Source organism: Engystomops pustulosus, chromosome 6 (genome assembly GCF_040894005.1).
Source record: "Engystomops pustulosus chromosome 6, aEngPut4.maternal, whole genome shotgun sequence".
Taxonomy (NCBI): domain Eukaryota; kingdom Metazoa; phylum Chordata; class Amphibia; order Anura; family Leptodactylidae; genus Engystomops; species Engystomops pustulosus.
In genome coordinates this window covers 57,848,532-57,875,083 of record NC_092416.1, presented here as the reverse complement: position 1 = coordinate 57,875,083, position 26,552 = coordinate 57,848,532, and the positions used below count along the sequence as shown (strand labels likewise).

The 26,552-nt window shown below is 39.4% G+C and overlaps 1 long non-coding RNA gene across 1 annotated transcript; it reads left to right on the top strand.

Annotated features, from left to right (window-relative positions):
- The first annotated feature begins 208 nt into the window (after positions 1-208).
- On the top strand, positions 209-26,273 carry LOC140065701 (uncharacterized). The gene is made up of 3 exons (XR_011848026.1): positions 209-294; positions 25,687-25,712; positions 26,032-26,273. It is a non-coding gene; the product is annotated as an uncharacterized lncRNA (long non-coding RNA).
- The last annotated feature ends 279 nt before the right edge of the window (positions 26,274-26,552 follow it).

The window sequence follows — 26,552 nt, the reverse complement described above, 5'->3', positions numbered from 1 at the left end:
GTTTTAGGCAAATCTTTCAAAATGGCGGCTAGTTAGTACTGTTATTGAATCTAGAGCTTTGGGAGGGAATGTGGGTGAAAAAATCTATTAAAAAAAACAGTTACCAGGACATATAGAAAAACATTAGTTTGATTTAGATTCAATTGGTACCTTGGAAATAGTCAATGATTTGGGATGATTCGCTCATCTTTCTTATTATCTTTTTTACTAGATGGTGGATTTCTGACGTTTTCAAGCTAAGATGGAATAGTGTACTAGAGTATTGATTTGTGTGTGAGGCAGTAACCTCTCCAGGTAAGTGATTCATTTTACGTGATTCATTTTGTGACATCAGCAGTGCCACAAAGAAGATAGAAATAGAATTTTCTTTACCTAAGTAGATTGTGGGATGATGACAGCAACAAGAGATGATTGACCTTAACTTGTAGAAGACAATGACTTGTCTTCTTATAGCAGATTACTGAGGATAACTGTGTATGTGACAAGTGAAGGAGCAGAGGTACACTACAATGAGATGATAACAGCAGTGAGATGTATCAATCTGTCTACACCAAAAAACTGGAGTAATTTAAACTTGAAAGGCTCCATATTTAAGGTTTTATGACTTGTCCAAAAAAGGGGAAAATTCTATTTGGTGGCACAGAAAACTAGACCAACTTACAAGAGGTGCAAAATACGACTCCCATATGCACCAGATTACCAGGGATTACTCTGGTGCAGCAGATAATGGTCTAGTTTTATTCTGCACTGGTCTACTCACGACACATTAATACATCTCCCTTCCCCATACATCTATAACTTGGAGGATGCACATGATAAGGGTATTGTCCTGTCTATAGCTGCAAGCTATCAGATCTATGAGTAAAAACCCACCAATGGTACAGTACCTTTAAGAAATCAGTTGAAGGGTTTTTGTAGGTATTTTGTTACTTGTGATTATGTGAATGATGGAAGCTTTATATATATAATGAGTAGTGTCATAATGTCAATAGGGAATCTAAATAAATACCAACACCTAAATGAGACAATATATGAGCATCAATTTAAACAATCAATTAATTATTCCACAGAAGAAAACAAAAACCAATTATTTGAAGGGGTCTATAAGAAGACACTATTTCACTGTCATTGTCTTCTGTCCTTCCACCTTGATCATTATAACAGTGTTTTGCTCCTGAATACAAAAAATAGAAAAATATTCATCTCTTGGCTTAGAATCAAGTACAAGATAAAAAAAGATTAATAATAACATTTGCACATTTCCTTCCACTTCCCAACTGACCCCATTTGCCATTTCTTTTATGCTGCACATTCTGTTAATTTGTGTAAATTAATTAGTTTATCAAATCTGGTCACGTGTCTCAGCTGATGAATTATGTTAAATTGCAAGTACAATTTAAAATTAAAAGAGATCCGGTTTGTTTCTATATGACTTGTATGTCTTAACCTATAATCTGTAACAAAGCCTATAAATATAATTCAATATTATTGATCGGTTTGCACGCTGTCATATTGATTAAGATGTGGATGTTTTGCTTATTACCAAATTGCTAAGTAAAAATAATAAGGGAGACCCAAAGTATATCCATAATGAGGATGGTATTGATCTAAAATATTTATATCATGCAGCTGGGTCAGATAATGAGACAGACTTACAGTCATCAAGTAAAATATGCAGTAAAAATACATTAACATTTATGCGAAACATATCCTGGGCCGTAGTAAAATCAACATTTATCCTCAGGGGTGACCAAAAAAAATAAAAAGAGTTGGCAGCAGCACTTCCTAACATAGTGGAATACATACACAGGTGCAATGCTCTCCATGAGTGCAAAAATATATGAAAACATTTCATACATATCTAATGTATGGGAACATGCACAGTGAAGCCAGGGTCTACTAAAGCAGCTTCATTTAATCACCACACAAGTGTCATCAGCACCAAAGAGTCCAATGCTACTCATGGTCTCATCTCTATCACTAGGTAAGTATAAATTTTCTTTTTTTTTTCTGTGACCACAGACAGATAAAACATGGAAATTTGGGACATTGAACCACAGGTGAGTTTAGTGTCCCAAATCGTTTAACGGGTTCCCTTTAACTTTTTAGTTATTGGATACCTGTATGAATGGTATGAATAATTTTTTCCCCTGTCCTGTCTGCTGTGCACAGGGCTTGATAAATATTTCAGAAAGGCTGCTCACAGTAGGAGAAGAAAGGAGCAAAAAGTGAGACATAGAAACCCTTTTTTAAAGGAAATCTTCCACTGCTTTTGACATTTATTTACCGTTAATATTGGTGTGTATCTCTCTCAGTGTGAAAACAACCTTATGTTTAATAGAATCTTTGCTCCTGTATTTTATGCATGCAATTAACTTTTTAATATTTAATTAAATGATGCACAGGGGTTCCTGGATCTCTTGCTTTTACATACCCTCTGAAGCACTTATTGCCAAATCCCTGCTCCCTCAGCATTGCCCCTACTGCTGCCTTCCAAAATCTCACAGGAGATTCTTGTTGTGAGATTTCTGCGAATAAACGGGTGGGGGAGAGTTTAGTAGAACTATGGAGGTTGTTACAAGTGCTTTGGGGCATGTAATAACCAGAGAACCTAGAGGCCAGCTATAACCTGTGCCAATTTTCTGCAGGTTATAGTAGATTTGGTTGGCCACAGAGCCCCCACTCTGGCCCTTCTTGTTCCCCAAAGCACAAAAAGCTGAGCCCATGGTGTAAAAAGGCCATACAATTGCAAATTTCATGCAGTGCTCTAGGAAATGTTTTTCATGCCCTATACGCCATAACACTGGCAAACAAGGTGTCACGGGTATTCCCACGACCCATATCACAGGTCATGGGCTCACCTCTGTCCCTTACTGCCCACAGGCTCAGCGCCAGCAACACTCACTTGACCTGGCTCCTGATTCCTGTCCTCATTCCGTTTGGGGCGTGTCCCCGTGTCCTAGAGTGCGCACGCACCGGCTTCAGGAAATTCATAGAGCAAGCGCACCATTAATTGGCGCTGACCATTTCCCCAGAAGGCTATTTATACCTGCCTCTCCTATCACACCCTGCCGTATCCTGCGTTCCTGCTTCCATGTGTTATTGCTCCTGAGTTCCCATGTCCTGCGTTCCTGTGTCCTGTGTGCCTGTGTTCCCATTCCCATCTGCCTGGAGCTCCCGTTGCTGACCCCTGATTGGACTTGACGTTGCATCTCTGCCGCCTACCCTGACCCTGTGCCTGGACCTTACCACGAGACTGTCTTCCGCTAAGGTACCTCAACCTTGGGTGCCACCGCGGGCTAGTCGAACCTGTGAAGCGACCTGGTGGCACCCCGCCGCAGGAAGACCATCTCACTTTGTGGTGGGCTCTGGTGAAGACCAGGTGCCACTTAGACTCCAGTCCCAGGTGTCAGGTAGTACCACCTCCCGCATCTATCATCTATCTATTATCTATCTATCTATTTATCTATCTATGCATCATACATCTATTGTACATTTTATCCCTTTTAATCCATGTGTTGATAACATTATCCTAAAGTTTTGAATGCACCATTTCTCTTTTGTAAACTTTTAGTTTGTCAATTTGACTGGGATTGATGGGTTATATAGCTGACAAGTCTTCTGGGAAAAGCAAAGCTGTTAATGTAAATGGCAGCTGACCCAAATGCACCACAAAGCATGAAGGAAGGGGCTTGATACTCCATCAAAACCTCCAATTCTGGCACTTCCCCAAATTTAAACATCTGCCTTTGGCTCATTACAATAATAATGGGCTAAATCAGTTCAGGGTCCTCACTACGACAAGAATCTGCACCTGTTCCAGGAGCATTCTGCCATGGGGTAGATCTGCCAGAGGTTAGTTCTGATGAACCTTCCATAAATTATGCTCTTCCTATTGAGTTAGCAGTTTAAAAGAACAACTTTTACAAAACTGAAGACTTTGTAAAAAAAAGAAAACTGCAAAAGTGTAAACTGTGAAGAAACAGCGATAATTTAAAAATTGTAAATATTGCAATGTTTCATGCTGTCGGAGATGGTGGTTAACTGTTCTGTTAGTTTACAGTATATATAAGATCACAGCTCTTATGTCTTAAGTGAAAGCCATGTTTTTTTAAACCTGCAAAAAAAAAGTAATTGAAAAGCAGCCAATCTTCTGTATAAGTGAAGATGTGTGTTAGATTAACTGCAGCCATAAATTTGTGATGTGCATATAAATCTCCCCTGCTTGCACAGTGGAGGGGGTCACTGGTTTAGTCTAAGACCTGTCTTAGTTGCTCTGAAACAATTGGATGTCCCTGTCTGACTCTCATGGATTTTAGAACATGCATCTCCCACTTTATAGGATATAATTCAAATTTTAGTAAAATATAACTGATTTATACTTGTAAAAATGGATATGCCTGACAAGTAATAATGCTTTTAAAGGTAAGTGCCACTTCATGTAAAAAAATATAGACAACTCTTTCCTGTCCCACAGGGAGGCATTACACTATTTCATTTTTTAAAACTCCTAATTGCCCACCTGATTGACCCCATGGCAGTCTCCTCTCTGAGCTCCTCAGAAAAGTCTTCCTTTTCAAAATTCATGGGTGGGGAAAGTAACAGTGACGTCTGCCAGGACAAAGAGCAGCACATAGGCGGCCCTTAGTACCCATGATGCTGTGGATGCACCCAGGAACGTTCCCTCACAGCCCACCAAGCATCTGACACTTAGAAGTTGGCCACCTGTCTGTCAGGAATCATCACATCGCAGGCAAATTACCAGAAGGTAACATACACTATACTCCACCTAAAGCATTACCAGAAAAAAAAAACAATATGGCATCTACCCTTTAAGAGAGAAAGAACAGAAGTCAACATGTATTAAGAAACTCAAGGTAGGGAGGATAGAAGAGCATTAGACTATATGACTAAGATCCACACTTCCGCCTCCTGTTACTGCTGAGACCACTGATTAGCCAGAATGGTCACAAGATCCCCAACACTTTTGCTTCGACCATGTACTGAGCTGCTATAATAGGGAGCTAAAGAAGGATAACTGTTTTTTTTTTTATTTTGCCCTTGTCCCAGCCTTCCAAGAGGTTTCAAGTGATCACATCTGCATATCTTTTATCCACTCATATGTCATAAATGTGTGATAGATGTGCTGCCATGTCACATATCACCTAGCCAGACTATGTCTTTGTGCTTAAAGGAAACCTACCATGAGAAATCTACCATCAGAAGAAGACCTGATAGTAGATTTCTCCTCCCCGCCTCTACCCCAATCTGTGATCTAATAATCCTGGAACCTAACTTGTTAAAAACTTTATTTTAGTTATATGTAAATTAACTGCAGAGGCTACTAGGGAGTAGAGTAGCTTTGGCTCCCAGGCTCTGGCCAAGCTAGTACACACCCCAGCAGCCTCTGGGCCTCATTCTGACCCAAACATACCTTAACACAGGGGTAGGTAAGCTGCTGCTGGAGGTGGTCTTGAGAAGGCACAGAAATCTGCAGTTTTGTAAAAAAAATACATATTTATACACTAGGCAAATTACCCCTTTGCAGTGCGAAATAAAGATACAGGGGCAGATTTACTTACCCAGTCCCATTGCGATCCTGCGGTGCGTTGTCCGATGAGGATTCGGGTCCGGCGCTATTCACTAAGATCGTGCATCTGAGTTCCTGCATGTGTCGCTGCTGCGCCGAGGTCCACAAGAGTTCACCTGCTTTTTCCTGGTGCATGTGAGTGCTTGTTCTTGTGACACATTTCCTTTTTTAAATTCCGTGGTTTGTCCGAATCCGTCAGGTTGTCCGATGGCCACGCTCCCCGATTTCTGTCACGTGCAAGCCGGCACCGATGCGCCACAATCCGATGGTGTGCGCCAAAAACCCGGGGCAATTCAGGGCAAAAGAGAAATATTCGGGAAACCCCACAGTGTGCATGTGTCAGTGCTTCAGAGAGCTTGGTGACGTCGCCGGCTCTCAGGAGGAAGGGTGGAGGGAGAAGTTTCAAACATGCAAGGCGCATGCATTGTTATGCTAGTGACCAAGTGTCAGGGGCCCAGAAGTGCAAATGGCTAATTTGCCTAGTGTATAAATTGATTTTTTTTAATAAAGATTGTGGATTTCTGTGCCTTATCAAGATCACCTCCAGTATCAGCTTACATACCCCTGTGTAAAGGTATTTTTGGGTCAGAATGACCATTTTGAAATGGTAGATTTCCTTTCATTTACATATTACTAAAATAAAGTTTTTAACAATTTAGGTTACGTTCCAGGATTATTAAATTACAGATTAGGATAGAGGCAGGTAGGAGGAATCTACCATCACATCTATTTCTGATAGTAGATTCCTCATGGTAGGTTTCCCAGTTGACAGCTACATCCAGACTGTGATTGGGTTTAACAGAAACTACGTAGCTTCTACTGTTTTGATATCTTTCAAATAAGTTAAAGGGAGTTATGGAAACACCATAGAGCAGTATGCTGCAATGTTTCTGTAACATGTGAGATGTAGAAAGAACAGATCTCTGTACACTATGCTGCTTCTGAATCGCTTGTTCATGTCTATAGAAATTACAGAAACAATCTGGCCACTGGCTCTAGTTGCTCATTATCTTGTAATGTAATTTTCAAAATCCGTTATGGGAAACACTTATTAAAATTATTTTGCTTGTAATATTTAGAGAATATTATGAACCTAGATGATTTTTTTTTTTTTACGCCAGAGTACCTTTACGCCTGGATATCTGTTATTGCCTCCAATTATTCTTAGACTTTTAATGTCATCATTTGTGAGGTTTCCTCAAAGGCCGATGACAATAGCAAAAAAATGCCTAAGCAGAAAACTCCGTCAGTAATAGGTCCTGCTTTCTTATTTGTGGCTCATGTAGTCGGATCAAGCAGGGAGTCATGGAAACTATAGCTGTGAGCATGAGCCCATAGAAATACATGTGGACATGTGCTAGGTATTGCTACCATGGCGGGGTGAAAATTTCCACTGAAAACTTAGTCTATGATCTTCCCTAAGTCGCAGGAAGCAGCTATGCAAAATTTTTTGATGCGACGGTGCAGATTCCTTTTGCGGACGAACATACACTATATTAGACTTAATCAAATTGTAGCTACGTACAACCTCCCTTGCACACATATGCTGTGAATATAATGGGGCTTATTTACTAAGGGTCCACAGATCGCATTTCTGTCGGACTTCCCTATTTTTTGGGGGTTTTGCACGGCTGGGACAGGTATTTAGAAGGGGATTGTGTCACGCGCGATCAGATTTTGTTGCAATTGCGCCAGCTTTCATGCAACAGAAATCGGGGGGCGGTCTGTCGGACATTCTGGCGGATTCAGACTGAGTGCAGGATTTAACTTTAAAATTTTGTCACAAGACATGCACTTACATGCACTAGGAAGAAGAAGGTGAACTCAGGAGGACCTGAGCGGGGAAGCGACACATGCAGGATATCGGGCACACAATCTTAGTGAATCGCGGCACAGTGCATTATCGTCAGAACAATGCACTTCGGGTGATCTCCTCGAACAGGAAAGTAAATAAGCGCCAATGACTTAATACTTTTTCTTAAATTTGGTGCTATTTTTCAACTTATACTTTTGGCAATGAAGTGATTCACATTATAAAACATATTGCAGAACTATTCTTATCGTATCCAAGCTATGAAAATCAAACAAGACTTTCTCTCATACACAGCTGCACATTACATATGTCAATGTTTTTATTCTGATAGTGGATTAACGTTTATAAAACAAAACTTCTCTGGAAAGATTCCCAATCAGCAGGGTGAGAATTTGATGTATTTTTGTAAAATGACTGTGCATAAAAGTTTTACATCTTTGCATGTTTTCAACTTCATTGGAAAGTATCTTAGACATAAATTCCTTCAGTTTGCTGCCACAAAAGATAAAGGAGCATAAGGTTAGAAAATAAACCTTTAACATAAAAAAACTCCTTTACATCAGATGGTCTAATACTAGAAAACTGAGTCTCTGAGCAGGAGAAGAGAGTTACTTCACTCTTTAGAAAGAACATTATATTAGGTTCTCTTTTTAATACCCACTTCGTATTAGGTACCAAGAGATCCAAAGTGCTGTCACATGTCCCAGCTGCTCACTTGTGATTGGTAATAAATAGCTGTGTTATTACTGTTAAAGGGGTTGTTCGACTGTTATAAAAATTTTATTAGCCGGGCTGGGGAGGGCTTTTAAAAAAAATAAAACTGCACTTATCTTTTCTGATGTCTGGTGCCACAGTCCATCTGAGCCATGCCCCCATTTGTTTACAGGGACACGGATGCTCCACTCCAACAACTTCCTACCCATCTCCTGTACCAGCGCTGTAGAGATGGGTGGGTGTGCCAGGCTGCCTGGAAGTTGTCAGAGCAGAGCGTCCATACCCCTGTAAACATACAGAAGCATGGCTCCAATGGACCGCTGTGCTAGACACCAGGGGCATCACAGTTCCGTGACTGTTGTTGGTTTCTTGGTCATTAATTTGTTACCAAGATTTTTCTCTTACAAATAGCTGTATGAGATGTCCAACTCTTGTAAAAAACAATCCTCACACAATGACACTTCTTCAAAACCTTTCTCTGACTTCTTTACATACTTTGGGTGCAGTCTTATAGTTTCTACGGTTGAAAAAAGACACTTGTCCATCAAGTTCAACCAAGGAAGGGAAGGGATTGGATGAGGAAGGGATTTAGGGGAAACAATTCTATATAACATAACCATCAATGTTATTTAGGTGTAAAAAGGCATCTAGACCCTTCTTGAAGCTATCCGCTGTCCCTGCTGTGACCAGCGCCTGAGGCAGGCTATTCCACAGATTGACCGTTCTCATAGTAAAAAAGCCCTGTCGCCTCCGGTGATTAAACCTTGATTTCTCCAAACGGAGACAGTGCCCCCTCGTCTTTTGATTTGATCTAATCTGAAACAACTTACCACCATATTTTTTGTATGGACCATTCATATATTTAAATAAATTAATCATGTCCCCTCGTAGTCGTCTCTTTTCCAGACTAAATAAATCTAGTTGTTTTAATCTTTCCTCATAACTGAGACCCTCCATACCCCTTATCATTTTTGTGGCTCTACGTTGAACCCTCTCCAGCTCCAGGGCATCCTTTTTATGGACCGGTGCCCAGAACTGGACAGCATATTCCAGGTGTGGCCGAACCAGTGCCTTGTATAGTGGTAATATTACATCCCTATCACGAGAGTCCATACCACTTTTGATACATGACAAGATCCTACTGGCTTTAGAGGCAGCTTTTTCCAGTTTTTTTTTATGAGCATAATGGGGCAGATTTATCAAGCTGTCTAAAAGTCAGAATATTCTTAGTTGCCCATGGCAACCAATTGCTGCTGAGCTTTCATTTTACCAGTGCTCATGAATATTTTAAAGGGGAGCTGTGATTGGTTGCCATGGGCAACTAAGAATATTCAGACTTTTAGACAGCCTGATAAATCTGCCCCATTGGGGCAGTATAGTAGCACTTTGAATCTCTTGGTACCTAGTACGAAGTGGGTATTAAAAAAAGCACCTACTACAATGTTCTTTCTAAAAAGTGGAGTTACTCTCTTCTCCTGCTAAGATACTCAGTTTTCTAGTTTCCCATCGAACCCAAAGAAATAAAACTTGCATCCATCACTGAAATAAACTGTGGACAACTTCTCCTGTGTCCACAAAACATGGTAAGTCTAACCTTTTGATTCTTTCTGCTAATGAGCGGTTTGGTCACTAAAAAGTGGGCATTCAGTCCAGATGCTCTTAAACATTGTAAGGCTACATTCAGACGATGTATGCCTGCCGTACCGTTGTGCGGCAGGCATACATTGACGCTGCGGAGAGGAGCAGGGGATGAGCACTGCTCACCCCCGCCCCTCTCCATAGCACTATACAGCGCACGGCGCCGTATCACGTAGGAAGATAGGACATGTCCTAACTTTCTACTGGCTACAGAGTAGTACGGTGCGGCACGTGTGCTGCACCGCACCGCTCCCGTACAGGGTCGTGAGCCCATAGAAGTGTATGGGGGATGTATATTGGCCGTATATACGTCCCCCATACATGTGTGTGAATGTAGCCTTACACTATATTGTATAAATAAATCAAAGAAACCTGGTGAGAGATCCAAAGAAGAAAACATTTTATCCTGTGGATGGAGGTGGGGAAAGGCGGGAGAGTATAGGAGGCAAAGTTCCCACCTATATCGATATAGGTCTTGCATATGGCTAATAGATATTCTTAATCTCACCAATATAAAAGAGTTTACAACAGCTAAAAATACAATATGATTAGCAGGCTTAATCACTGCTGTCATGAAGTCAATGAAGCCGGGAGCTGAATGAAAGCAAGTTATCTAAGTTATCTCCATCTCTACTTTGCTCTTTCACTGTAAGCCACTCACCACCTCAATCATCTTTTCGCATGCGCCATGTGGATAGTAATCCAGCTCGTTTGGACAGAGGTGGATTACACATGTACCATGCACACACAGGTGATTTGTATGTTAAGATGGCAGTGTGTCATAATGTGGAAGTAGGGTGGTGTTTTACAGCCAAGCAACCAAGTTGATATGCAGAGAGCTAACCTGCATGAACAGGTTGCAGCAAAATTGGTTGAACAAAGGTTTTCTGCATTTAATAATGAGTGCATAGATGTTTGCAGGACACAGGACATCACATAAAGTGCCCAAAACTGTTGGTTTACATGACCCATGGCTTTTGCGGGCATAAGAGTGTAAAAACAATATTGGTGATCCTAATATGGTATTGTATTTAAGGATACTAACCATTTTGATCTCTATCTCCCCTATTGATAGGGTTTCAGGACAGCAAACCCCTGCAGTGCTCCATGTGAATGGAGCACAGTTGGATAAAGGAAGTACATGTCAGAAATTTGCACCTACACTATAATCACATAAGGCACTTCAAGGGACTTGCACACCACCATTCACATAATCACTGGACATTCAATACTATGGGGCATATTTACTTACCCGTCCTACTGATGCCGCCGATCCAGAATGTCCGTCAAGGATTCGGAGCTGCCGCGATTATCTAAGATCGTACCTCCAATTTCCTGCATGTGTCGCTTCCCCCGCTGAGGTCCGCCGGAGTTCACCTTCTTCTTCCAGGTGCATGTGAGTGCTGATCTTCCGAGACAATTTGGATTTTAAATTCAGCGGTTTGTCCGAATCACGGTTGTCCGGTTGTCCGGCATCCACACCCCCCGATTTGTGCCACATGCAAGCCGGCGCCGATGCGCCACAATCTGATCGCATGCTCCAAAAACCCAGGGCAATTCAGGGTAAATCTGAAAAAATCACGAAAACCGACGGAAATGTGTCCGATGGACCCTTAGTAAATGTGCCCCTATATCTATTAGTTCATTTTCACTCATCTCCCCCTAGTGGTGACAACAAGCAAGATAAACTTAACTAGAAACTAGAAAATCATCTCCACAATACAAATTTATGAACCTTAGTGGCTTTATGATTTCTGTGGCATAATGAGTATTGATTTCACAACCATTTCTATTGTGCAGTAATGATAGAAAAACTGTTTTAGTTTACAAACTACAAAAACCATAACAATGGTAATTGAAATGTATTCATTTTATACCAATAAAACTTGTTTCTGCGATTGTAAATTTTGAATGAACTCAATGGTTTCTGGTTAATAATATTTCAGGTGCCTTCTCGAAAACAGAACATTTCCACATTATAATAAGAAAGGGCTAAAGACAAAGTTTTCTCTAATAACATTTCATTAACTTGTCTTCTTTCTGAGCTCGGGATGTGTTGAACATACAGAAAGTTCAATTTCACTAAAATGAAAAGGTAGCTAATGAAATAAATGACTGTGATTTATGGCAGCCGTTGTGCCGACCTTGTGCCACTGATCTAAATAGAAGATTATACATCAGGAATTTAATCAGAATGATGATAAATCTATTACTTTTGCAATTGTTTAGGGGCAAGAATATTTCTCCCGCAGTTACAAAGAAACACAGAACATTATTCAGGGTTAGTTATAATGATAATTCAGCAAATGGGTTGTCACTACATGGACAAGATATGTCGCCAATGTCCCAATGGACCATCACTTTGACTTCTGCTGTGACAATGAAGTACTGTATCTATTATGCTTGGTACAACTTAGTTTCCTCTTTTGCTAGAGATGTCATTTTCTAAAGATCTCATTGTTAGCCCTTCCAAAAAACTTTCCTTTATTGGTATTAGAGTTTTCTGTAACAAACAATTTATAAATACACAGCATAGGTCCTCAATATCCAAATGGTGGATGCCCAAAACCCAGAACCCACACCACAACATCTGATATACAGAGGATAGAATAGGAATTACAGCTCCATTCTTCATATAGTGGTCAAACCAGGGTCCTACATCTTTGATTTATTTAAAGAGGAGCTAAGCTGCAGTTACTCAGTTAAGCCACTAGGCAGAAGACTGGGCTGTCTGCTTTCTTATCTTTTATTAACTGCTGAGAACTGCTGATTTGTGTTAATACTTGGTGTCAGACCCTCGTCATTCTGATGTTCCAGGTATAAGGACAAAACTTTCAATAAACTCTATAGCACATTATTTAATGTTTGTATACACATTATTGAATGATTTATAATAACTATTTGTATTGAAGGTTTTAACAAACATGTATAGCCTTGTATATTCAGGATACCGGAGTACTGCCAACAGCATTTCTATTCTTTTTACAAGAATAGTTGCTCACATAATGGCCAAATGGAGAGAGGGTTTATATCAGGTCAGGAGTAGACTCCCAAACTGAGCTATTTGTCACACTTGTCCAATGTAGCAACCTGTCCTGTAATGTTACTGAGACTTTGGCAAAACCATAATGAATTTGAGCCAACCATGAGTTTTTTTCAGTTTCCAGAGCTGCTAAAATTCCTGGTAGACCTTTTTCCAAGCTTGTTTTTGACAAATTGCTCTGTTCCTTAGTAGTTTGTTCTCTGCACATCTAGTCAATGACCCAAAGGCTTTAACAGAAATATTTACAAAGAGGTCATACCTTCAAGTATGAGATTCTGTTTTTGCAGGTATAAAAGGTTTGTTTTTTCATAACGTGCACTTAATCGACATCCATTTTGGAATTGATGTAAATGCTTTTCTTAAATACGGTCCATCAGGGATTGTGCAGGAGCTCCTGCATTTTTAATTGCAAGGATAGATTGTTCACATTAGCAGAATGCTCAATGTGCCTAAAATTAATCACTTTTTGGCTGAAACCACCAGCTTAAAATCTCCCCCAATAGCAGAGGTCGGAGAATGAAGGATCAGGCATATGGAAAACATGTCTTCTGGTTTGAATACTGCTAGAGGAGCTTGGCAATGACTTACTCTTCTCTCTCTCCAATAAAATAAATGTATAAATTTTGCCAATAGCAGTACTAGTCTGGGACTACAAAGCACATCTACCCCAGTAGCACATGTAAAATATTTGTGGCCCAATACCTTAATTAAATTCAAACCAAAAGCCAGGATTAACAGTCCTGGATAGTATGGAGATGTTGATAGGAATGTTTAAAGGGAACCAGTTATCAGTAACTGGCCTAATAAACCACTACCAGTGTATTGTCAAACAGCATAACACCTTCTGGTTTTTGTTTCTTTCATGGCCCATGGTGGTTGCATCATCCAGAAAACCAACTTTGAAGTGAGAAGTAAATTGGTTATATAAAGCCAAGGAGGTGAAGAGTTTAACTTCTTTCAAAGTCACGGTGGGGAGCTCTGAATGCCTTCTCCTCTCTGATTGACATCATGCATTGGACTTCAGAAGATCTGGTTAGTGATGTCTTTGGATGCAGGACCATCAATTACAGTGAATGGGGCTTTCTAAAGAGAGACAGCTTGACTTCAGTATTAAAATCTCTGCCTCCCTGACTTTATACATTTCATTTCAAAGTTGATTTTCTAGACGATGCCACCACACTGGGTCATAAAAGAAACATGATCTGGAAGGTGTTCAGGTGCTGAGAAACATACTAGTATTGGTTTATTAGGTCAATTTCTGATGACAGGTTCCCTTGCTGCTAGACAATTTTATTAAAAAAATGTTTTTCATAAAATAACTTTGCCACCCTTTACAAATGGCATAGACATTTAACCCATCACTAAATACAGCGCTGAACCCCTTCTACCCCCTCTTCCATTCAGCAAAAACTTAATCTGTCTGAGCAGATTTACAGTATACAGTACAATGATTTGTATGCTGTCACTTCCTGTTTACCAGCTTACAGTTTGAGACCTTTTTCACACAACTGTAATGGGGTTCATAACGCCCCCATTGAGGTCTATGGCACCGGGTCATGTTTTGGTAAGCACAATGCGACTTGTCGCACCATCACTGAGCCACTCAACTTTACCGTCTCCACCTGACCCTCGTCCAAGATTCGGCCAAAAAAAGCACATATCCGTGTAAATATTACCTGTAGGTTTACTGTACATTTGACAGTTGGTGTTGTCAGTACACTATTTGGTCTGGATGCTTCCTAAAAACATAGGGGCTTATTTACTAAGGGTCCTGCAGTCGCATTTTCATCAGGTTTCTTGACTTTTTCGGGGATCGTGCCAGGGATCGTGCCGGGGCGGCCCGCCGGACGATCCGACTGATTCGGACTAAGCGCAGGATATAACATTTAGATTTGTGTCGCAAGCCAAGCACTTACATACACCGGGAACAAGATGATGAACTCTGTCGGATCTGAGCGGGGAGTGACACATGCAGGATACCGGGCGCAGGATCTACGTGGATTGCGGCACAGCGCATCATTGCCGGAGAGTTCGGATCGGGGATCGCAACTCGAACGGCTAAGTGCCCCACAGAAACCTGTGGTCCAGATGTGTAGATGTTTCTTCTTCCACTAGCATATGTTGACAGCTTGAAGTGACCATTGTATCGAACTGGCTATACATTTGGAAGAGCTAACTTTAAAGCGAACCTGTCACCAGGAATGTCATTTTTAGCTAGTGACAGGTTCCAACAGCATCTCAGCTATTTGTGCATCTGATGCCCCCCCCCCTCCCCCTCCCTGCCTCCCCCCTCCGGGACTCACCATATGCTGCTGGCAAGAAGGCAAGAAGCCAGATAATCTGTAATAAATTTTTATAAAGTGCTGAAATTATTCACTACGCTGGCATTTTTAAAACCAGTATTTAAAACCTATTGAAACTGTAAACTTTATGTATACCCTAATTTGAAGTTCTTATGTCAGTCCTCCATAAATAACTCAGAATTTATAATAGCTTAGTCATGGTTTACTTTGTAATCCAGCCTTACATAAATATTTTTTTTAGATTTTCTAGGCAATAACTTCTTGTCACATGGGTGGTCCATGTCTCTTTGGTAAATCACAGTTTCCCTTTGCCACCAACCATATTGTTTGAGAAATTAGTGACTAAACATAGAATCTTCTGACAAATATCTTACTGTCATGTTCAATTGAGTCACAAAAGTGCTCCAATGACACACAAAAGATGGCAGCTCATAATTTACAGATGGCTGTTCTGAAACCAGACAGCTGAACCAAGCTTTGGCTTTTTAACTGTCAGCCCCTTTTAATTTTGGACATGTAAATTTTCTCAGTACTCATTTCGTAATCAAATAGACATTAAAGCGCAGCATGTTCACCTGTCTGTCTGCCATCTGTTAGTTTGAGGACCTTTCTAACAGAGCAGAAAAACAGGCACGTTGCATATTCCCTTCACTATAAATAATTGGGTAATTTGCAATATTTTCATGTTACCTCAGACACAAACATGTTGGTTATTATTTAAAATTGAGGCTGTCTGGGCCCATTTATGGAGGCTACCAGCTGCTTTGCTACAAGTCAAAGTTCCAAAATCATTCAAATAAGGATCTAGAATTGCCAAAATGCTTCCATATGTTGCACTTAGTAGTTCTGATGCATCTGAAACATAGCACTGTAACTATCAAGGCCTTATAGCATTACACACAGTATCAAAATTATTGACAGAGCATGTAGAACATTCAGATTACACATGATTTTTTCGGCTTTTCAATGCCAAGCTGGGATAGATTAATTCTGCATTAACAAAATTATCCAAGCTTTCAATATTGATTGTTATCAAAACTTCATGTGTGTTTTTAGTAGCATCTGGACTGTCAAAAATGAATTTATATTCAGGATTATGGCTCATTCCCACCACTTTAGTGTCACTGAACACAGCACAGCAACTCCGCTCTGCTCGGAGGAATTAGAGGGGATGGGTTATGGAGTAGTTTGACTGCGGAGATCAAAGAACAAAACAGCAGTGTGAGGTGCATGAAGTCTGACTACAATGCTGGAATGTAAATGCATATTTCACAGTCCTGCTGCTACTAACAACATTAATAGTTATATTTATATAGATCTACAGGGCTGATACCAAACACTGTCTGGAGCTTTGTATGGTCAAAACTGCTAAAAGATTCCCTTTAAGGTTATCTTCTGTATTGTAAAGTAGACACCCGACTTGAACACCTTTTACCTGTGTTCCCCCAAAGTTGGTTGGTTTTTTTGGAAACTGATCTGGTAGAAATGGCTACATCCCACCACCGTGTTTTCCCCCTGATCTCTGCCCAGGAAATTGCATGTATTGCATTACGGGTAAATCCTCATCTGCCTGGTTGATGATATTTGCTTTTTATTATATTTTGGTAATATAAAGCCCTTCACCACAAAATCAAAGAAAAGTCACCTACATATTCCTGAACACATATCTAAGCAAAATGTAAACTAATAAAAGCAAATATGTGAGCCCTTAACTTATTTATTCCCCCTAATTCTAAAATCACATTAGCTGCACACAGAGGGTGCATTTACCTTTTAATTCTAAAGTCGGCATAACATTTTATATGCTGTTTATCACTTGCTGTTCCTGCTTGGTTTAACAGCAATTAAATGATTCTTGGTTCAGCTTTTTTCCACGTTTTGAGCATTTCTTACCGACACATTTCACACTGGATGCACAATACTGTCTACAGATGTAAAAGTGCTAACAATTTAGCAGTAGCTATACGAATGGGAAACTACAAAGGTTTGTGACGGCGTAGTCAGAGGTGGATCCTGTTTACAATACAATAAAATATGAAGTACAATATTTTAGACTTTGCATTGCTCTGACTCAGATAAATGGATGAGAAAGATGAGTCTGCTGGTAATCACTTACTGGAATAGATCAAAGAGAATTTGTGACCAGCGGCCATAGAATGCACAGGGAAGAACTAGAAATACTCCATATTACATTAATATTTTGCTAAAAAAAATCACTACTGATGTGTGTGAGAATGATAGATCGCTTCTTGACAGTAGTGGATTATAATGTAGGCTGTTTGGGTGGTAGCCTGGATCCAAGCCTTGTAGGGGGCCCATGGCCAAACAAAGCACCTACAAATTTTACAAAATAAAGGGGTGTTCCCATTTCCAAAAAATTAATGTTATTGTTTGTATGATGAAAAGTTATAACATTTTGCAATATACTTTCTGCATCACTTCCTAAAGATATGTTAGATCTCAGCTTGCTGTCATTCTGCTGAAAGCTTCTATGTCACTTCCAGTGAACAGAAATCTGACCCTGGTCACACAGGTGCACGGCTCGTTATATCATAGACAGTAAGCAAAGCTTTGTGTTATAACAAGCCGTGCACCTGTGCGACAATGGTCAGATTTCTGTCCACTGGATGTAAACATAGAATATTTCTATTGAATGACAACAAGCAGAGCCCTAGAAAACCAAGAGGAATTGATACAAAAGGTATATTGGAAAATTGTATAACTTTTCTTTAGACAAACAAAAATATTTATGTCCTGAAAAGGGAATACCCCTTTAATTTTCTTGAATTATGCTCTACAAAACATGCTCATTTGTTAGAGGGTTTATTTTACAGTGACATGATCACAGGATGCTTTGGCAGGAGGGATTCTTTCTGTTGCACCTCTACTGATATGTCATTGACTTTAACTTTGGATAGATCACTAATATAAAAAGGGTGGAAAACCCCTTTGAAGTAAGGTCCCACAATGTCCACAACTGGTTTCAATAAGAGTCATGTAATATTTTATTTCTTCTGTCATAGCGCTCATTTTTATTTTTTACCTTTTGTTACCTTTTGCCCCATACCAACTCCAGGGACTATTATGTTTATGTGTATATATATAATATAGGTTCTTCAAGGTAGCCACCTTTTGCTTTGATTTCTGCTTTACACACTCTTAGCATTCTCTTGATGAGCTTAAAGAGGTAGTCACCAGAAAAGGTTTTCACATGACATAGCTGCTAGTCCTACTGAATACTGAATTTGTATTATGGCTAGAAAAAAGCAGCTAAGTAAAGAAAAATGAGTGACCATCATTACTTTAAGAAATGAAGGTCATTTAGTCTGAAAATTTCAGAAAACTTTAATGTTTGTACTCTACCACTATTATTTGTTTGTTTGGTTTTTACTATTTTGAGAGTAAAATATCTATTTAGAATATAAGTTATAAGATATGGCTGCTGCTTATTGTTATGTATTATGATTCATTATTATCACTTCCATGTACTATGTGCCGTATCTGGGGATTTGGGAGTGTGTTGGTTTGGTTACCTATTTTAGATGTGTTTAATTCTGTTCGGTGATATATAAATAAAACAAAGCAAAGAAGTACTCGCCAGATTTAGCTCTACTAACTACAATGCAGCTGAGCTGCAGTTTTGTGGCTTCAAGTAGGCCTGCAGTGCTCAAAAAAGAGCAAAAGACCTTTGTTTTCGTGATTGTTTGGAGTCCTCAAAGTGAGGACTATGACACTCTCTATCATTATGTAATGGAATATACTTGTGATTAATAACTTTTCTAGATGGAAATGCCCCTTTAAGAACTAGGATAGACAAAATCCAAAGCAGGGGCACACAGAGTATGGGCCACCAGGAACTCTATGTCCCCCTTTACAACCTCATTGCTCAGGACCCTATGTATATACATTACACATGAGGCCCCAGAAAATATATAAGCCAATTCTGTTCCTCTGTTTGTTCTCTAGCAATGAGTAACTGGAACAAAACATTCCTAAAATTCTAAACATTGGAAAAGAAATTGTGAGTGAAGTAAATGAAAAGACGTGTGAGCGCTTTATTACTGTGTTTTATAAGATTGATGCATAGATGGCAGGATTTAGTGAGAGACATTAATTCAGAGCTCACACTCCTGTTATTGATAAAGTAAATCTCATCATGGGCGAGCTGTTATTCTGAGGCCCTATGCAGATGTATGGAGCATTTAGAAATCACTGCTATATATTTTTCTTCGTCTTCCTAAAAGTCTTCTAAAAGAAATTTTGAGTTAGCTTCACCTTTTAAAAGGCTGTATGACAAGGTGCCCTAAAAATGCTTTGCTGAATGAATTTCCAATTAACTACCATGGAACCTCTATAATCAATAAACATAAAATATGGGATAAGTCTGAGCCAAGGTGAAGCTTTTGGATTTTTTAGTAGTAACACATCTATCAGAAAATGCTCTTATAATAACATTTTAAAGGGTCATTCAGTGTGGATATAAAATGAGATTTATCTCCTATTCACAGGATAGTAGATAAAAGGTTAAGATTATAACTGCTAGGACCCCCAGCATTTGGGAAACCAGAAGAGGTCTAAGATCCATGAAATGCGTATGAGAAACTAGTGCTCCATTCACTGCTATGGGATTTGTCTGATGGTTGTGCCACAGAACTACAATGAAGCAAATAAGGACCTGGACGACCACGGTTGTAATTACCATTGTATTGGCCAAGGCCATGACTATGGGGTCCAAGCCCAGACAGTTCAGCAAACAGTAATAATGAGTTGTACAATAATCTTCTTCTATATATGACAATGGTCTAACAAGGGCATATCATAGTAATAAATAATAAGAAGAATCTTTATTTATATAGCGCCATCATATTCCGTAGCGCTTTACAAATCATAGGGGACAAATACAAATATAATAAAACATGACAGAGCACAAATATTCGTATGGAGCAAAAGGAGTGAGGTCCCTGCTCGCAAGAGCTTGAAGTCTATGAGTAAGAGTGGGGTGACACAAGAGGTAAAAAGAATATAAAATGGTCCAGCCATTCTTCATAAGGGAATAGAACAGAATATAATATAATAAATAGAAGTGCTGTCGCTTGACCCAGTCATCAGCCGTCATCTTATGTACAAAGTCCAGGGTGAATGGGACTCCTGAGAAGCCTGGTGTCTGCTGGTTGCGGGATAACAGTTGGGAGGAGTTAAAACTTTATGCAGTTAACAAGTGTTATAGGCTTGCCTAAAGAAATGGGTTTTAAGAGCATGTTTGAAACTTTGGAGGTTAGTCTGATAGTCTGGGACAGAGCATTTCATAGAATTGGTGCAGCTCTAGAGAAGTCTTGGAGACGCGAGTGGGAGGTTCACACTAGGGTAGTGGTTAATCTAAGATCACTGGCAGATCTAAGAGCACGAGTTGGGCGATAGACTGAGATAAGAGAGGAGAGGTAGGGTGGTGCAGCTTTGTGGATGAGGGTTATTATTTTAAACTGTATTCGAAAGGAGACATGAACTGGAGACATCTGTGAAGCATTTAGTCTGAAAGACGAGCCTGGCTGCTGCATTAACCCCTATGGGACACAGCATCTTTTGGCCTAAAGGACGCGGCCCCATTTTTCAAATCTGGTCTGTGTCACTATAAGTGGTTATAGCGTGGGAACGCTATGAGATATCCAGGGGATTTTGAGATTGTTTTCTCGTGACACATTGTACTTCAAATTAGTTTAAAAATTTGGATGAAATATTTTGCGTTTAGTTATGAAAAAAAACAAAATTTGGCAAAAATTTTGAAAAATTCTTTATTTTCAACGTTCTAAATTCTCTACTTTTGATTCAGAAAGTCATAGCACCCAAATAAATTCATAACTTACATTTCCCAAATGTCTGCTTTATGTTGGCATGGTTTTTTCAGATTCCACATATTTTACTAGAATGTTATGAAGCTCAGAATTTGGGTGCCATTTTTCACATTTTTTGTAAAATCGCCAAAACCTGTATTTAGATGGACCTGCACAGTTTCTAATTGACACTGAGAGGCCTAAATAATAGCGAGACTCGTAAATTACCCCATTGTGGAAACTACACCCCTCAACGTATGAAAAACCACTTTTAAGAAGTTTGTTAACCCTTTACGTGTTTTATAGGGGTTAAAACAAAATGGAGGTGGAGTCTGCAAATTGTAATATTTTTTCACAATACACTCATTTTGGGTGGAAAATTAAACATTTGTAATGGATAAAATGAAAAAAGGCTCCACAAAGTTTGATACGCAATTTCTCCCGAGTACACGGATACTCTACATGTGGTGGTAACCTGCTGTATGGGCGCACGGCCGGGCATAGAAGGGAAGGAGGCACCATTCAAATCAGATTTGCTATGTCACATTGTACAGGCTATAATTTTTTTCTTTTTTTTATTGTGCACCTATAGGGGCTTATTTCTTTTGCCACATGAGATGCACTTTTTTAATACATAATTTTGGGGCATCTATAGCTAATTGGTGAGATTTAATTAACTCTTTGTTGGTGGAGGAAATGAAAATCATCAATTTTTAGGAAAATTTTTATGTGTTTTTTTTTTTGGCCGTTAACCATACCATGAAAATAGTATATTATTTTTATTCTTTGGGTCGCTACGTTTATGAAAATACTTCATTTATATATTTTTTTTTATTTTTTCCCATTTTTACTGAATAAAAAGTAATTTGGCAAAATTGTTGTTAATTTTAGCATCACCGTCTTTCATATGCATAACTTTTTTATTTTTCACCTCAAAAATCTGTTTAAGGGCTTATTTTTTGCAAGAATGATAGCTCTTTTTAGTGGTCTTATTTTAGATTGCGTAACTTTTTTAAATCACTTTTTTAGAGCATTTTTAAAGGGCATTAATAAAAAATCATCTTTATCAGAGAGAGTTTTTTTAGGTTGTTTTTTACGGGGTTCACTTTGCGGATCTAATAACGATTCTGTTTTATTATACAGATTGTTACGGACGCAGGGATACCAAATATGTGGGGGTTTTGTGTATTTTATTTAATTGTACTGAATAAAAACTAATTTGGAGAAAATCTTATTCATTTTAGCATCACCATCTTTTTATATGCATAACTTTTTTATTTTTTGGCAGATAAATCTTGTTAGGGGCTTATTTTTTGCGAGAACAGTTGTTCTTTTTAGTGGGCTTATTTTGGAGTGCATAACATTTTTTAAATCACTTTTTAGAGCATTTTTTATAGGGTATTAATTAAAAATTATCTTTTTTCGGAATGTTTTTTGCGTTTTTTTCCTCCGGCGTTTACCGTGCGGGTCCAGTAACAATTCTGTTTTATTATGCAGATTGTTACGGACGCGGCAATACCAAATATGCGGGGTTTTTTTGTGTTTTTATGTTTTTTATACTTTATTAAGTTTTTTTATGGGAAAGTGACATTTTAGGGGCTTATATTTTTATGTATTAATTTTTTATTTATTATAATGTGTAGTGTTAACTGTTTTTGCATGTTTTTACTTCTACATACTTGAACTTAAACCAGTGATGCTCTGATCACTGGTTTAAGTTCAATACACTGCTCTACAATACTATTTTATTGTAGAGCAGTGTAAACTGTCTGAGCAAGCTTGCGCATGCTCAGACAGTTTACAGCCAGACCCGGAAGGGGTCTGGCTGCCATGGAGACCGGGCAGCTCCGGGGCACATGCCAGTCCTCGGAGCTGCCCGGAAGAGGATCGGATCCCCCGGTAAGCGGCACGGGGGATCCGATCCACAGCGCTAACACCCTTACACGCCGCGGTCATGTTTGACCGCGGCGTGTAAGGGGTTAACACCCGCGATCGGAGCCGGCTCCGATCGCGGGTGTTAGCGCAGGCTGTCAGCTGTACTAGACAGCTGACAGCCGCTGCTTCTGGTACCGGCTCCGTTCGTGAGCCGGTGCCAGAAGCAGGACGTTATAGAACGTCCCCGTGCGCTAAGCATCTAGCCCCGGGGACGTACTATAACGTCCTGGTGCGCCTAGGGGTTAAGAATAGATCAGAGAGGAGAGAGTTTGGTGAGTGGAAGACCGGTTAGTAGAGAGTTACAGTAGTCTAGACAAGAGTGAATCAGAGCAACAGTTAGCATTTTACCAAGTTTCAAATGTGAGAAATGGGCGGATTCTAGAGATCTTTCTGAGATGCATCCGGCAAGAGCGAGCAAGAGATTGAATTTGTGGCTCGAAGGAGAGGTCGGAGTCCAGCACAACCCCAAGACAGCGGGGTTATGGTGACCCCACAGACTGATATGGAGAGGTTAGGATAGGCTCTGTTAGTGGATGGTGGAAAGACAAGAAGTTCAGTCTTGTAAGATTAAGTTTCAGGAAAATAGAGGACATGATGGTAAAGACAGCAGAGAGACAATCACTAGTGTTCTGGATTAGGCCAGGGCCGATGTTACATTTTGAAATGTCCATCGGACATTTGTTTTTTTTGTCAGTAAGACACATTTATCTTCTATTCCAGATGTGCTTAATGTAACTTGCGACATTTGTGCGACATTTGTAACAAATGTCTCAAAAAGAGATCTTAAAAAAATCCCCCATTTAACACAAGGAAAAACTGAGATTGATAAATTACCAAAGAAGCAGATGGAAAACGAGCCAAAACAAACAGAGATAAGATAAATGACCCCCCAATGAGACATAAAACCAATATGTTGATGATAAGGGCTGTTTTAGTGGCATCTGTAGAGAAATATATCTCCCAAACTTGGTTATGGAGCTATAGTCCATCTCAGCCCAAGGGAAACTACATTTTGAAATGTTATTGTCAGGGGATCCCAGTGCCCCAATTCCCAAGGCTCTAGCACCCTTGGGTCCAGAGATATACATATCTTGGGATGGGACCATAGTAAATGGGTCAGGTTTGTATCAATGCGATCCAGGGATTCACCTGGATCCAATGATACCAGAACCCTGACTTTATGACTACCCCTTGAGACGCTATGACCTCTACAAGGTTCTGGAATTAATACCAGGTAGGAGGGACCCATGACCACTCCTGGGAGTGGGCAGAGGTGTGTCTGCACCTAATATAATCAGAACACCCCTGATGCCCCTTGTCTTGTCTGAGATCCATTTACCATCAAGTATAGGAAAGATCTTAAGGTGTGGGGTATCCGGTTCCATTAGGTCCACATATGGAAATATGGATTGCTGATCTATCACTTTCTAACACAGTTCTACCTGTGTTTTTGCACTCTGCTTAACTGTGTATATCTATTGTGTGTACTGCATTGTCTAGTGTGCCCTTAAGGTAATTAAATATAAAATTTATCATGTTTTGCTCTATTATCTCAATCCACGAACTCTAATGTCCGTGTCTCCATTATATAAATGCTGCTGGGTTGGTTTATCACCCTATATAATCCCGTTATGGACTGGTGGCAGCTTAATTGGGTTGATAAGGTTCGGTTTCACTGAGGCTAATGAAAGGGGTCTCATAGCCATTAAGGGTTGTGATTTATTGTTTTGCCATATCCAGAAGTTGTGTGGACAACTTTAAATCACTTCCTGTGCCTCTCAGAACCAGTGCGTTCTGGGAGTATCTAAAAAGGATAACTAAGTGACCTTGTGTCACAGTTTCGTTCACACCTGGCCACTAAAGGCAGCAGCCACAAATTTACTATGTGGCTCAGTGTTCACAAGCTACCCTCTTGCAGGGCTCCATTCTTTATAGTGAACTTCAGGAAACTTTCGTTCCCTCCTTCAATAGCTGTAATAACAGTTTGACTGCCAGAGATGACTCATACCCTAATAGCTAAATAGCTAAATAGGGGATATTTTGTGGCTTTTTAATACTTGCATCTTTTTGTGTGGCATATCGGGTTCTGGGTCCCCTCAGACTCAGTTTGCCTGTAACTGCAATCCTTGCACCATTTTCATAGTGTTGAATGATTCTTGAAAGTGCCAGAGACAGGATCTCATCATTAATGTGTTAATTTGATTTAATAAGACATTTAGGTGAAAACATTTTAGCCAAAAATCCCATATGAATGGGGCACATTTACTAAGAACAGTGCAGTGTGTACTATGTGCAGTTTGCCTGTGTATAGAGTGGAGAGCGCACCAGATTCAGGATTTCTGTCGCACGTTCTGCATGAATATGCCGCCCCCTGCACTGTTTCGACAGAGTGCACCACTTGCACAACTGTCTTTTAGTTTGCACCTAAAAGACAGAAAACTGGCGTGCGCCAACAGTATGTCATGTGTTGCATGCAGATTTTAGCCAACGCATTATAACTTATTTGATGTCTGTATATGATGTAAAATATGTTACTTCTGAAAGAAGGAATTCCACATTGAATCTTTCCACATCCTTCTTGATTGATTGCATAGAACTTATTGGAGCACTGACAATTACTTTTAATTGGATTGATGTTTCTTACTCTCAAACTTATCTTGCCACATTTCACAGTTGAACATGAAGTTAGACTTTATTTTTGTCATAAAGAACACTAAATATAACAAAATACATAACAAATAATGCCCAAATCTATACTTAATGCAAATAAAATAACATTTAATATTCATATTTAACTCTGTCTGCATCATTTTTGACTACAGGTCTGGGAATAAAGCAATCTCATGCTGTAAGTACAACAAAATTCTATGAAATTATGCATGCAATGTACGCAGACTAAATATTCCCTTTCAAGTTGTTTAGACATTCTCCGAAAATTCCACCCTGGACCATAATTACTCTCATATCCTGCCCAGCACATAATGAATATCTTCAAAAACCTTGTATGTCAAGGCAGAAGTCTTTGCAGGAACAGAACTTCCCATTGACATTCTAGTATTGTTTACAGAATTTAGACAAAATTCTGAATACTGAGCATTTATGAATATGTATACCAAATGGATACATGACTTAATACAATTTCCCTTTCTGTTTATCTTCTTTGTCAGGTACACCAGTCGTAGGAAGATTTAAGTAATGATGTCTTCAACTGACAACAAATAGAGAGAAACAGAATTAACAACAGCACCATATCGGACAAAAGAAGAATTATCCTATATTGGTTTGAATATTTACACTCAGGATAAGCTAGAAAACTTATAATAAGTTGCAGCAGTCGTCTTCTATCTTTGCTTCTTCTTGTCTCTTCTATCCAATGCTTAAATGATTTAATGTTATTTAACTAATTTATTCGTTATTTAATTTATTTATTATTTAGCTAATTTATTAGCCCATTGTATAAAGTATTGGTTACACAGATGATCACTCACCTTAAGTGGAAACTGTTGTTAGAAATTTGTAATAACCAAGTCTCTATGAACCAATCTGTGGTTTCTTTGCTTAGTGGCTCAAATCAAGAATTGGTTTTCAGGTTCTGAGGATGTTATTTTACACTCATTCTACCTATTACTAATATGAGCAATATTGTTCCTATTGGGAACCATCTGTAAGGAAAGCCCCTAAACTGTAT